Source organism: Rattus rattus, chromosome 2, assembly GCF_011064425.1.
Source record: "Rattus rattus isolate New Zealand chromosome 2, Rrattus_CSIRO_v1, whole genome shotgun sequence".
NCBI classification, from domain to species: domain Eukaryota; kingdom Metazoa; phylum Chordata; class Mammalia; order Rodentia; family Muridae; genus Rattus; species Rattus rattus.
Genome location: NC_046155.1, coordinates 113557852 through 113573374, shown reverse-complemented (window position 1 = coordinate 113573374; position 15523 = coordinate 113557852). Strand labels below are relative to the sequence as shown.

General features: G+C 37.1%; 1 protein-coding gene and 1 pseudogene across 2 annotated transcripts in view; one reads left to right on the top strand and one right to left on the bottom strand.

Annotated features, from left to right (window-relative positions):
- The window catches only part of Grm5 (glutamate metabotropic receptor 5), a 532992-nt gene that overhangs the window by 96735 nt on the left and 420734 nt on the right, over positions 1–15523 (top strand). The window lies entirely within an intron of this gene.
- On the bottom strand, positions 11191–13929 carry LOC116894742 (annotated as a pseudogene).

The window sequence follows — 15523 nt, the reverse complement described above, 5'->3', positions numbered from 1 at the left end:
CATCTTACATGGAATCTGAAACAAATATATGCTCAAAAAGAAAGCCCTAGTTTTTAATCTATCAATTTTGGAAGTGTTTTAACTTCTATTTGCTGTACTCTATGCCTTACAAAAGAATTGTTAAATCCTGCCATCATTAAAAGAGTGTTTTACATTTCACTTGTGGGAGGAAAGAGTATCAAGGAATTGGGGTAAATGTTTTTATTTTTTAAATACAAACTTAAAATTGCCAAAAATAGTTGAAGGTTAAATTATTCATATCATTCATTTTATGTAGTGTACCATTTTTGAAGAAAACTACTCTTGTTAAATCTACTTAAGTAGCTGGGATGGGAATTGGATGGCAAATTTTATTATTTATTGTTAATATAATATAATGTTATAATATATATATCATTTTAAATATATTAAATAAATAAAGTATATTATCATTATATTAAGTTATAATTTATATTATATTTAAATTATCTAAAAAGATTTCCATGTTCGATAGTCTATAAATTAAAGAATTTTGACTGAAATTCTGGTCCAATTCCTAATAATATACTCTGAACTTTTTGATAACACAACACGAAAGATAAATCCTTTCATGGAAACATGTCAGTAGCTCATAGATGAGAAAATAATTTCATATTAAATATATTATTATACAGAAAATAAGCATAAATATGAGACAATTATAGATGCAATTAGATTACAATTGCAACTTTAAGAACATTGGAAATCTATTGTAACTTCCTTCTCAAAGGAAAAAAATTATAGAAGCATTCACCCTTGGGGTCATATAATATTATCATGAACATTTTCCTCCAGTAGTGAAAAGAAAACATCTGACAGGCAAACCCATTTACTCTTTGGTCAGTCATCTTTCATTTTTGCTTTAATTACTCTTACAGCAATAATATGCTCTGACCAATCTGGGTCTAATTTTATATCATTTTTAATTAGTCATTATCTTTAATCAGTCCACATTTGCATCCACTCAATATATGTATTTTAGGTTGTAATTGCCTCAGAATCAATTTTGTTTCCCTCTTCTTGAGGTTCAAATCAATAATCATTAACTAGAATCATTTCACTTAAAGCATCATTAAATTTACCAAATTAACTACTCAAATAGGTGGAACCAACAAAACAAATAAGCAATTTCACAAGCAGCTGTGTGCTAGTCTCAACCTGAGTATTTATGCAAAATGATTACTAAAGTAATTCTCTTAGAATGAAAATAAGGTGTGCTGTGCTTACCACATGATTTCATTGTTAACATCACCAAAGTAGGTTATCACAATGTTAACCACATTTCGCACATGTGGAAACCAACACCCACAGAGCCATGGAGGTGGTGCTCTTTTAAGAGCATTACATCAGAAGGTACAGGAAGTTTACTAGTACCACTAGCAGTTTTAACATTTAGCATCTGATTGATAACAAAGTCAGTTTTCCCCATAACAAAGTAATAAGAATGCTATTCATTAGCTAATAAACAATATGCATCTAATGGGAAGTTACTTGATAATGATGTTAATGCTAGGTTTTTCATCAGTCTTCCACATGTCAATTGAATTTTGCTGAAATCAGCGATCCCCGTAATGATTTTCAAGTGGGATCATCTAAACCCATCATTACCTTCAGATTTATTAGCCTGCATGGAAGCAATCTCTCTCCCCAAGATTGTCTTTGTATCTATTTAAATACTTTTATATTCATGCTGTTTCAGGAATTCCTATTTTACTTAAAAGAAAAATCATTATTAGCCATTCGAAATTCCCCAGACTCTCTCTGTAAGACCTGCTTCAATCTAGGCTCTGAATCTGTTTTATTTGGTCCCTGAGTGCTCCCACAGATCAGAGTGCCCTGGATTGTCTTGTGTTTCCTTCTGTCTCAGAACTGACTCAGTCATTTCTCTTCTGGGATACCCAGCTCTCGATACTGAAAATCAACCATTTGGGCACTCTATTCTTTCATGACTCATATATCATTGTATGTATGCTTTTTCAAAAATGTGGGAGGACAAATACGTGGTCATGTATTCACCTGTTTATTTCTGTACTTTAGACAAGTCTATATCATCCTGGATTGTTGTTCATAATAACATTTTAATTATATTCAGCAAAGACTTTTTAAGGTTTTAAGTCACATTTATGAGTAACATAATATCAAACATAGTCTGAGTTCTTCAGTGAACTTCCTTATTGGTTCATTACCTCCTGTATGCCATCAAACTCATAAGCATAAATCTGAGAGTCACAGTCTCTTTATAATGGTATGTGATCTGAAAGCTCAAATATAGGAAAGTAATAAAGTGAGAGAAAGTAAAAGTTCATAAAGAAGCAGGTAGAAAAAAAATCCATTTGAAAGTTTACCCTTAGAATACTATCCACAAGCCCTGGACTGTTAGGTTGAAACTGGCCTTCTAATGTCACTGCCATGGACTGTGTGTATAGTGTACATCAGCTGCAGGTTAATCAGTTAGTGAGAAGAAAGAAGATGAGAAAAAAAGAAAGGAAAAGAAAAAAGAGAAAAAGGAAAAAAGGAAAAAGGAAAAAACAAAAAAATAAAGGAAAAAAGAAGAAGAAAAAAAGAAAAAGAATGAAAATGGGCCAGTCAGAAATGTTGCTTAATTTTCAATGTTAACCACATAAGTGTGATACCAAATGACCCCTCATGTCAACATACAAATCTTGGTTACTCAGCTAGTCTAATTAGTTGTATCCTACTGTTCTTATGAGCTGATTAGTCACTAATCACTGTGCCTTTTTCAATGTACACAGCAAGATTGCTATACTAGTACAAGAAATCAAGCCAAAGTCATAAGCTTCATTTATGAACCAATTTTTATTTAATTTTTATCACATTAATTTAGTGTGTTTGTGTCCCAACATTTTCAATGAATTACATGCCTTACCTCTTCTTCCTCTTGGTTGAAGAACTGTCTGAACCACTATACAGTTGGTCTTTTATATTGATGAACTCTTCTTCCTCAGAATCCACCAACCACTAGTCAAAATAGTAGACAGAAAGTGTCTGTACTGAAAGTGTAGTACTGGTTTTATTTATATTAGAAATACAATAAGTATTATGATTCACATATTATATACATTGTATTTGATACTGTCCCTAACTTACATATGAAATATAGTACATATGAGTTAGTGCAAATGATATAAAAGCACTATGCAGTTTTATACAACGAACTTAAGCATCTAAGGATGTTGACATCTGTAGGGGATTGCTTTGAGGAGGCTTCTCCCTGCATGGATCCTAGGAGATACATGTTATAATGATTGTGTGATCTACTTGTTATAGGAACCAATTTAATTAGCCACTACTAAAATGATTTTTAAACTAATATCTATCTGATAATACATAACAGTTGAATGCTATATAGGCTATTACATACACACTAGGGTGATCAACAGCCTACAGTAATCACAGAAAAACTTCAGGCACAGTTTACCAAGGACATAGAACTATTTTAGGCTCAGAAATCATTACTGAGAAAAATCAGTAAAGAAGTATGTGCTGCCCTCAAAGTCAACAGCATGCATGTAAACACGGAATGAGAAAAGTTGACATTATATTCATGCATAGTAAAGCATCCTGATATGACTGTGGTTCATACTCTGTGGTCACCGTGAATGGAAGGATAGACATGACTTTATTTGATATGCTGGATTTCTTTCTTAGTGTTATGATGGACTTAACATGAACCATATTCACATGTTTACTTTATGCTCGTTGTACTGTTATATGTAAACAAATAACTTTTCATGTAGTAATGCATGAACATCCAAGTTTAAACTCAGGTATTGTTATCAATTCTTTATATCATCTTTTGGTAAATAGGACTTATAAGTTATTGTCTCCTCGGGAAATATATTTTATTAATACTCAGGAGCTTTTATTAATGGGAATTTGGAAATGGTTGAACAGTTTTGGTAGAGAAATTGCTAATACAAGATATTTGTTTGATCATAGAATTAAGATTGGTTGAACTTAGACCTCAATTTGGGGAATGGAAAAGCTACTGAGGCCAGATGATCTCTGTATAACGAAGATTGTTCAATTAGTACTTAAGAGTATCTTAGAGGTTTCAGTTTCAACTGTGAAAGTGGGGTTCTCTAAGTACTGACATTGTTTCATTTGCAGAGTGACTGCACAGCAATATTTTACCAGCCAGAAAAAATGTACAATGGACACTGAAAATCATAGAAAAATACATATAAATGTTTTATATTGTCTCCCAGGATCCTAATGGGTATGAACAACAGTTAAGTGGCTGAAATGCCTTGTCTCACCAACTTTGCTTTCAGTCTGCTTCATGGCCAGTGAGCCAGTTCAGTTCTCCAATTAAGAATATGCAGTTGTCATAGCCCCAGGATTGCCCTCTTTGGCATGATTTCCACAGTGAGGCTGGAATTTCATTTAAAGAATCTAATCTTACTGTTTCATAATACCCACAAAGTTTGCAGTCTCTACCAGCAACCTCAGAACATTTCTGTCACTCCAAAGGAAACCTTTAGCCCATTAACGTGCACTCTCCCTGGTCCTTGGAAACCACTAATTTACTTATCATTTCTGTGGGATGGCCTGTTCTGGACATTTCAAGAAAATGAGATGATATAAAATGCCCCTGCTTACATTTTTCTGTTTCATAAGTGTCTAATCTTTCAGTAAAGCCATCCTCTCTCTCTCTCTCTCTCGGATTCTTTCTCCTCTCTCCCAACTCTCTTTCCAGATCTTACCCCACCCCACCAACTCAATGTGATAACTACCACACCCACCATCTATCTCTCTTCATCCCTTTTGACAGCTTCTTGTTCAAACTCATATTTCAACGACATATTTTTCTTATGTACATTTGTTGGTGTTCAGGTTTGTTTGTTTTGTTTACCTGTAGGTCTCTGCTTCCCCTGTTCCCTGTATTTGAGCCACATAATAGTGGCTGATTTCTCAAGTAACAGCTGCACTTTGCTCTACTCTGGCCTCAGATGGCCATCCCACACTCACATCATTCTCTTCTTATCATATGCATTGACAGAGTCTTTTAGTGTTTTGAGAAATGTTGTATTTCTTCCTCTGGAGGTTGGATAGGTGTACAGATGTTGCTGACTTTAATAAATAGAGGACTTTTCACAGTATAAACGTTTTACTCAATGTTTTGATAGTTTGTGACTGTCAAGGAACGGAATGTCTCAGATGTTCATTCACTGTGTAACAAATTTGTTCAGTAAAAAGCCTCCTGATGGAAACACTTAGATCAGTCTTTTGTAGAATAACTGGTTTACCTAACAAATTATATGACATTGTATTCTCCATATCAGAGTTTGTTTTGGTTGACCTAACTGCCTGGCCACAGTTAGCTTTAAGAGACTTGAACATGCTTCTTTTTTATTAACTGTAGGTGATCATAAACATGGCTAAAATTCCAGGAGTCTGTCTCATTTTGACTTTTAGTGTTTTGACGGCACTCTGTATTAAAAGACAGATTATCTACCCCAGTGTGCTCTTGGTCACTCAGACATCAGGTGTAAATTGCCTCCTCCATCTTAGCCATACTTAATATGAACCCAAAAGTGAGACCTTGAAATCTATGTAGTTACTTCATGAGTCCTAATCTTCTGAATCCCGGGACAATGAGTACTCACTTCCATCAAGGCCAACTGTGGCTTTCATGATCAAGTGACCCAAAGTAAACTCCAAATGAGACACTGAAGCAGAAGTGATATAACCATGAGGAAATTTTCTTTAAATTTAATCCAAAGAATACTAAATATTACTTAGGTTTCCATTATAACTTCAAGGTTTATAAAGATGTAGAAAGATTATCTTATTTTGATTGCCAATGTGATGAGATTTTAATCAATATTCTTTCAAAACATTAAGCTATATTTCTGTGGCTTTTATGTTTGTAGTTTAAGTGTTTTAGATTATTTAAGCTTATAACTTTCATTTACATTAGATTCTTTTATTCTGTTGCTTACTTTTTAGCTAGAATTTGGGGCAGTGATATAAGGTTCATATTTCTTATCCAACTAAGCATTCGATGCTATAATTTTAAATTTAAACCCTTATTTAGTTGTGTCATAAAGTTCACTGTTAGTATTTTCTTTTTTAGTTTTTAAACATTTTTAGCATTATTTTCTTTTTAAAATTATTTTATTTATTTACGTTCCAGTTGTTTCCTCTTTCCCATTCACCCCTCCACAGTTCCTCATCCCATTCTTCTACCCTTTTGACACAAGAGCATGAAGCCCCCCTCCCCACACACTTCTCCTTTCCCTGGGGCCTCAAGTCTCTCAAGGATTAAGCAATCTTCTCCCAGTGAGGCTAGACCAGGCAGACCTCTTCAGTACATATGCCAGGGCCCTCGACCTGCCCATGTGTACTCCTGGTTGGTGGCTCAGTCTCTGGGAGCTCCCTGGTGTCTAAGTTAGTTGAGTCTGCTGGTTCCCATGGGGTCACCCTCCCTTTCAGCTTCTTCAGTTTTTCCTCTAATTCAACCATAGGGAACCCAGAGTTCAGTCCAATGGTTGCATGTAATTATCTGTGTCTGTCTCAGTCAGCTGCTGGTAGAGACTCTCAGAGGACAGCCATGCTATGTATGCTCCTATCTGTAAGCATACCATAGAATCAGTAATAGTATCAGGTCTTGGTGTGCCCTTTCTCCCATTAGATGGATCCCAATTTATGCAGGTCATTGGATGATCCTTCTTTCAGTATCTTCTCCATGTTTGTCACTACAGATGTTTTAGACAGGGACAATTCTGGGTCAGAAATTTTGATTGTGTGTTAGTAACTCAGTCCCTCCACTCGAGTCCTTGTCTATCTACTGGAGGTGGAATTTTCAAGTTTATTCTCCCCAATTTTGGGCATTTGAGCTAAGATCACCCCCATTGAGCCCTGAGGATCTCTCACCTCCCGGGTTCTAGTACTTTCTAGAGGGTCTCCCCACCTCCCATCCCAAGGCTACTTATTTCCATGGTATTTCCCTGCCCCCTCCCATGTCTAATTCTGTTATTCCCGTCTCCCATCCATGTCCCTACCTCCCTTTGCCTACTGTGATTGTTTGCTTCCACCTTATAAGATGAATTGAAACATCCTTGCCTGTGTCATTCCCCTTGTTACACTTCTTATGCTCTGTGGGTTGTATCCTAGGAATTCTCTACTTTTTACCTAATATCGGCTAATCAGTGAGTACATACCATACATGTCCTTTTGGGTCTGAGTTACCTCACTCAAGATGATATTTTCTGGTTCTATCCATTTGTCTGCAAAATTCCTGAAGTCCTCACCTTTAAGAGCTGAATAGTATTCCATTGTGTAAATGAACCACATTTTGTGTATCCATTCTTCGTTAAAGGACATCTGGGTTGTTTCCAGCTTCTGGCTATTACGAATAAGGCTGCTATAAACATAGCAGGCCATGACTCCTTGTGGTATGGTGGGGCATCTTTGGCTCAAGAGTGGTATACCTTGGTCTTCACAGAGAATTATATCCAACTTTCTGAGGAACTGTTAGATTGGTTTCCAGACTGGTTGTACCAGTTTGCAATCCCACCAGCAATGGAGGAGTATTTTTCTTTCTCTAGATTCTTGCCAGCATGTGTGTTCACTTGAGTTTTTGATCTTCGCCATTCTGATTGTTTTAAGGTAGAATCTCAGGATAATTTTGATTTGTATTTATCTGATAACTAAAGACTTTGAACATTTCTTTAAGTGCTTCTCAGACATGTGAGATTCTTCTGTTGTGAATTCTCTGTTTAGCTCTATACCTCATCTTTTAATTGGATTATTTGGATTTTTTTTTTTGGAGGCTAACTTCTTGACTTCTTTATAGGTTTTGGGTAATAGCACTCTATCAGATGTAGGTTTAGTGAATAATACTTTTCCCAATCTATAGGTACATAATTTGTCCTACTGATTGTGACTTTTAGCTTAAAGAAGCTTTCCAGTTTCATGATGTCCCGATTACCAATTCTTAGAGCCTGAGCCAAGGGTATTCTTTTCATGAAATTTCCCACTGTGCCCATGAGTTTGAGGCTCTTTGCTCCTTTCTTTTCTATTAGATTCAGTGTATCTGGTTTAATGTTAAAGTCCTTGATCCACTTGGACTTGAGTTTTGCACAGGGTGATACATATGGATCTATTTTCATTCTCCTACACAGAGACCACTAATTATACCAGCACCATGTGTTGAAAATGCTTTCCTTTTTTCACTGTTTGTTTTTTGATGTCTTTGTCAAAGATCAAGTGTCAATAGTTGTTTGCATTTACCTCTAGATAGTAGATTCTATTGCATTGATTGACCTGTCTGTCTCTGTACCAATACAAATGTGATTTTTATCACTATCACTTTGTAATACAGCTTGAGGTCTGGGATGACGATTTTCCTGGAAGAGGTTTTATTGTTGAGATTTGTTTTGGCTTTCCTTGGGTTTTTCTTTTCTATATGAAGTTGAAAATTGCTCTTTCCACATTTGTGAAGAATTTGTTTGAAATTTGATGGGGATTGCACTGAATCTGTAGATTGCTTTTGGTAAAATGTCCATTTTACTGTGTTAATCCATGAACATGAGAAATCTTTCCATCTCCTGAGGCCTTATTTAAATTCTTTGTTCATGGAATTGAAGTTCATGTCATACAGATCTTTTGCTTGCTTGGTAAGGGATACAAGAAGATGTTTTATACTGTTTGTGGCTATTGTGAAGGGTGTTGTTTCCATAATTTCTTTCCTGTGTCTTTTATTTTAGGAATTGAGTCCATCAATGTTGAGAAATATTAAAGACAGAAGATTGTTAGTTCCTATTATTTTTGGTGTTGTAGGTGGTATTATATGTGTATGATTCTCTTCTTTTGGGTATTTTTCATGAAAAGTTTACTTTCTTGTGCTTTCTTTAGTATAGTATTTTTTTTGTATTGCAGATTTCCTTCAAAGTATCGTTTGTAGGGATGGAGTAGCAGAAAAACACTGTTTAAATTTGGTTTGTCATGGAATATCTTGGTTTCTCCATCTATAGTGATTGAGAGTTTTGCTGTGTATATTTGCATTCTAATATGGTTTGGATCTGCCTTTCACAGTCTCTGTTGAGAAATCTGGTGTAATTTTGACAGGTCTGTCTTTATATGTTACTTGTCCTTTTCCCTTTACAGCTTTTAATATTTTTTCTTTGTTCTGTGCATTTAGTGTTTTGATTATTATATAATGAGTCTATTTTCTTTTCTTAGCTAATCTATTTGGTGTTCTTCAGGCTTCTTGTACATTTATGGTTATCTATTGTTTTAGGTTTGGGAAGTTTTCTTCTATGATTTTGTTGAAGATGCTTTGTAGCCCTTTGAGCTGGAATTCTTCACTCTTCTATTCCTATTATTCTTAGGTTTGATCTTTTCATTGTGTCCTCAGTTTCTCGGGTACTTTGGGTTAGGAGCTTTTAATAGTTTGCAGCTTCTTTGACTGATATCTCAATATTGTCTATGTAAAGTTCTATACCCGAGAGTCTTCTATTTCTTATATTCTGTTGGTGATGCTTGCATTTGTAGCTCTTGATCTCTTTCTTAAGTTGTCCTTCTCTATATTTGCCTCCATTACTGTTTTCTTTAGTGTTTCTATTGTGTTTTTAGGTCTTGGACAGTTTCATTAAATTCCTTCTCCTGCTTGATTGTATTTTCCTGTATTTCTTTAAGGGAATTATTTGTTTCTTCTTTACATGCTTCTACATGTTTGCCTGTGTTTTTCTGCATTTCTTTATGGATTTCTTTATATTCTCCTTAAAGGGCTCTATCTTCATGAGACGGGATTGTAGGTCATTATCTTGCTTTCCAGGTGTGTTAGTATATCCAGAGATTATTATAGGAAGAGAACTGGGCTCTAATGGTGCCGAAGTGCAATGGGCTCTGTTTCTTATGATCTTCTGCTTGCCTCCCACCCTCTGGTTATCTCTGTTCTTAACTGGTCTGGTTATCTCTGACTAGAGTCAGTTTCCTTGGAGGCAGGTAGAGCTTTGTGGTATTGGTTAGAGCCGGTCCCCTTTTAGACAGGCAGTGCTCTCTCTAATTAGGTTTCTCTTCTGTATCTCTGATTAGAACAGGTCTCTTGTGTCTCCAGTTACTGCAGACCTCCTGGGATGAAGACAGGCTGTAGGGTGTGGGAGGGTACATGGCCAGGTGACTTGGCCTGGGTGAGGAAGCAGGCTGAAAGAAAGGTGGAGCTCTGGAGCTGGGGTGTGTCAGCTGAGCTCTGGGGTGTTCCAGCTGTTGTAGGTATTTGGGTAAGATTCTCACCAGTGGCTTTGGTTACTGTGAACCTCCTGGGAGTCATGAGTCTGTAGGGTGTGGGCGAGTTTCACAAGCTGCTCCTTTGGCTCTGGTAGGGAAACAGACTGGAGGAAGGTCATATCAATATTTTCAAACCATTCAATTTTATTCCTTTAGATGTCCTTTTTTTCATTTCTGGATTATTTATATGTATATTGCTTAATTTTCAAATGTTTCAGACTTTCCCGGATATTTTCTTTGTTTTCATTTTTAGGTCAATTACATTATGATCCAACGATCCACTTAGTATGACTTTTAGTGTTGTAAGCTGATATACTGGCAAATCACGCAGTATATGGTCCAGTGTGATGCACTTGAGAACATTATGTATTGGACATTTTTGATACTATTTTCCATGATATGAAATTTAGGTCAAGATGGTAATGTGTTCATGAGGTCTTCCTTTCACTTCTTGACACTTTGGTTACTTGTTCTGTCAGTTATCGATAAAAAATATTGAAGTCTCTAAATTCAGAATCATCTCATGGGCTTATATGTATCTCCCTTAGGAATAACAAATTTTGATTTATTTTGAGATCATGATTTCATTTTTTTCTGTACTACCCAAGTCCCCAGATTATAAACATGCATATACCATGCCTTGTTCTAAGAGGTTTATTAGAATTCAAAGCACGATACAAAATGGAATATCTTGGCATTTTGGAACTGTCCTGTAGGACAACTCTGGGTTTTCAATTCCTAATGGACTTCCTTGAAGGACTTCCAATCCAGAATCTAAACAAAAAATTCATTTCACAGACTGACTTAGAGGGAAACAAATGCTCAAGCTGTCTGTGCCTGAAGTCCCAAGGAAACTCCTAGACTCCATGGTACAAAGAGGTACAACAGCAGGCGTCCAATTCCAGATATCTCTTGCTACTTCTGGCTGCTGCCTCTCTCCTTGAATGCCAAGTGGATGACAGAACCATTAGCCATGTTGAAGTAAGCTAGGGAGTTAGAATCCTTGATGAAGGTGCCTTCATATTGTAGTTACTGTTTCTCCTGAAAGCAAGCCCATTGCTCCATGAATCTTCACTTTGATGATGGAGACTTGGTCTGTGAATGGAAGAGTAAAGACTAGACCCTGCTCATTCATCTTCCATTCTGTCTTATCCTGCATGTTGGGAACTTGCAATTTGATGGATACGGGACCCTTATTTCTGTGCAGGAACTCTTCCTCAGGCATGAAGGTTGACCTTGGTCTTTCATTCCTTGGACGGCAGCTCATCTTCAATAGGAGGTGGGGAATTTACAAGAGGCTTTGGAAATGAGACTGAAGCCACAGGTGAAGCAGGACCAGAGTTGTTGGTACAATCATGGGAGGTGAGCAGGGTGCTGTGATGGGAGATGCTACAGAAGGCATAGGTACCACATTGATCCTAGGTGTGTGAATGAAGGATGGCATAGGGGCAATCACTAAACCTGGGGGCAGCCAGACCTCAGATGCCATGGGTGACTGAGGTATGACAGGTACTTCAGATGCAACAGCGGTAAGAACTGGAGGTTGTATAGCAGGTGGCCAGGACATTGATGTGATAGTGGACACTGAGCTTGGGATATTGATGGCTGAAGTTGAAGGCAGTGTCTGCGGAGGGATTTCATTGGGCCAATCTTCTCCTTAGTGTTTTCTTATGGTACCAGGCCCTTGGTCTTATGGATGACCTTATTCTGCTCCTGGAGGGTGATGTTAGCCTGAGCTTCCTGCTGGGTCCAGGCCTGAATGGCCATCCCAAGTCACCTTTGCCTCCAGTTTCTGGATCTCCTCTTCACCAACCTTCTTATCAATGGCTGTCTCTTCTACCCAAAAGATATCAGTATGTTACTTAGCCAACTACTCTAAGCTGCTCTCAATATCCAGACCTAGTGCATAAACCTCATCATCACTGTTTCTCTCTTGGATGGAGCGATCCTGTTGCTACTGCCAGCGGGGGTCAAAAATCCCAAAGTGCATGTGTTCTTGCCTTTTGCTAGCAGGGATCTTCTCCCCAGTGATGGAGGATATAAGATACTTATCAAGAGCAGGAGCTGGAAGAAGGGGTTGGGAAGTTTTGGGACCTTAGTCCTTTTACACCATGGCTTGGTCTCGAGTCGGGGGGCAGAGGTGGAGGAATGGATGCCTCTAGGGGTAGAGGCACTCTCTGTCCTTCTTCATCACTTGAACCAGTCCAACTAACACTGCAATGGGCAGCTGTGAATAGGAAGTCCTAGGATTTAGTAGTCTCTCAGTTCCATGAGGCCAGTTTTTTAAGCTGGTCTTTCATAGAAGTAGGTACCAAGAGATGTGCTGGCAAGTAAGTGCAAGCAGTTGAAGAAGAATCTTCCTTCTTCCAATGTCTTTATGTAGGCTTCCAGCAGAAGGTATGGCTCAGATTAAGGTGTGTAACACCACTCATGGATCTAAAACTTGCTTTGTCCCAGACTGACCTTGAACTCAGAGATCTGCTTGCCTCAGTCTCCTGAAATTAAAGCTATGTACTATCTTGGCTGCTCCTAAGATTTTTATGGCTACTCTGCCTCAATATTTTCAAATCAAGATCCAGGTCAGAAATCTGTCTTCCAACCTCAAGATCTTTCTCACAGGTATGCTGTCCATTTATGGATTGTAGTTCATTCCAGGATACAGAATACAGGATATGTGATAACAGGAATAGTCATCACAGAAGGTCTGTGTCAAGTGCAAGAGCATATAACATGGACTTTTTCTATAATGTCCAGTGTACCAGTGACCATACAGGTGATTGCTCTAAGGGAACTAACATTATCACTATAGGGGCAGCAACTAAAATTGTTATTTTTTGAGGTTTTCTGACTCCCAAAGCAGGGTAGGAGCCCTTTCTTCTCTCTTTTCAACCTTCAAGCCCCCCTCGCTCTCAAACAACTAATGCCATGGCTTATATCCCAGCTAGTTTGCCCATTGCGATTCAGTCACCACTAAAAACACATTTTCAAAACTCTAAAACCAACTACATGACAATTTCCAATCTCTGACCAATCTCTGAGATAGCTACTGTCTGGACCCTTTGGAATGCAAAAAGAAAGTGCCACAGTGATAATATAAGAATAAACATCAGATTAGTAGAGAAAACTAACATGAGCATGGATGCTTACTTCATGGGCTTCACTAGCACCACAAGTAGTGTTTGAATCATGATATAACTTGCTTTTAATAAATGTCCAATGCATCCTTTTTATCCCTATTCTATATTAACAACAACAAAATAAACAAGAACAATGTGAATAGATGAGAGATAGGGAAGAATATTGGGCATTTTCGTTGCTGCTCCATTACACAGGTGAAGCAAGGCAGGATGAGCTTAGAGTGCTTTTGGTATTCCAGAGTTGGGAAAGCAGAGTGTATGGAGACCTAAAGGATCTCAAGAATGAAGAGCAGGTGATTGGAGGCGTGTCTCCAGGAAGAGAGAGGAGTGGTTTGCAGGGGCACAACAGTGGAAGTTTGGAGAAATACTGCTTTGATTGGAGGAGGTCAGGCTTGAGGGAGGAACTATGGAAGTTAAGCCTCAGCTCTGTGTCTGGCTGATCAAAAAATCTCTTCCAGAGAGCCTGTTGCTCCTGGGATCTCTCAAACTCTAAGCTGGGCACCCAGGCTGCTGCCATGGTAACAGTGTACCTCTGAGGTCATGATCTTAATTGCATATAAAATCTAGCTTTCATAAAGCATAACTTGGAGAAATGACCATAATGTAACATTTAATTCTAAATGTAATTTCTTGGTCTAAATTCCACTTTGATATTATTATTGTTACACTAGCTTCTCCATCTATTATGATGACTGTATTTATATTCTTTTACTTTTATCTTAAACCAGTGACTATAATAAAATTGTCACAGTGTGTAGGCACCTCCATTATAATATAGTGAATTGATAATGTTAATGTGATGGCTTGTAGGGTGTTGCTTTGAGAAGGACATGGGTCACGAGTGGGGAGTGTTCATAAATATGACTGATAGGTGACATTAAATATATAGTTCATCCTTTTTTGGGAATGTGAGGAAATGTCAGAAGAAGGACATCACCAGAATCTTCCCATGCTGTCGCTTGATCTCAGGCTTCCAAATCCAAATCTGAAATAATTTCTTTAGTTTGTAGACCACCTACATTATGGTGTATTATCACAATCTTCAGAACTAAAATAAGACAAATAATTTTTATGCATTTCATATCAAATGTAACAATTGGGGGGAGGGGAAATTTGAAACAGAATTTCATGTAGGTCCAGGCCAGCCTTGAATTCACTCTGCAGCCAAAGATGATGCATTAAGTCCCAAAGATAGGATGACAGGCATTCATCACTACTGATTTCCAAGAAGTCAATTATCAACTGGTATGCTTTGACCATGACTACCCAATATCGCAGACTTGTTTGGATTACATTTTATTAAGTAATTTTGTACCAGTTCAACATAAATGCATGTCAGCAATTCGTTTCATTTTTCTTACTCTTGTGACTTCTCTTGTCAACATAGAACATTGAGATTAAAGAACATTGAGATTGTTGTTTTTGATTCTAGCATTTTAAATCTCTCTTCCAGCTTTCAGGATTTCTGAATAAAAGTCTTTGTAATTTCTATTCTGATTCTACTTATTTAATTTTACATTATTATTTGACTACCTTGAACAACTTCTCTTCATCTTTTGTTAGCGGATTTAGAATAAAATATGATTAAATGATATCTTATAATTTATTCTGCTATCCCTAAGCTTCTTGAATGTATAATTTAATGCCTATGAGTAATTTCACTATTATTTTGCATCATGTTGTGAAAATAATTATTATTGTATCAACTTTAGCCAGGTTGTTGCTCTGTGTTGCATTATTTTCCCTAAGAACATATATCTAAGTGTCTATCATTAATAATAACAGACCAACAAAATTGTTTGACTCCAATCTAATTTGGTAAACCAATGAGATTATTGGAGTTGTACTGACACAAAATATAGCTCTCATCTTGAGCCAACTATGACTTCTCTTGTCATTGTCCAGGAACATAGATTCAGGTTATCTAAAATAACAATTTCCAATGTAGAACATTTTGCAAAGTTCACAAACTAAGACCTTTATTCCCCCACCACTTTATCAGTGGAAACAACTGTAGGTTTATCAGAGATAAGCAATGAAACCTTTGAAATAGATCTGTATGCTATCTGATGGCGTTCTTACTTTCAGAGGTGGTAGAAGCTAGCAGTATC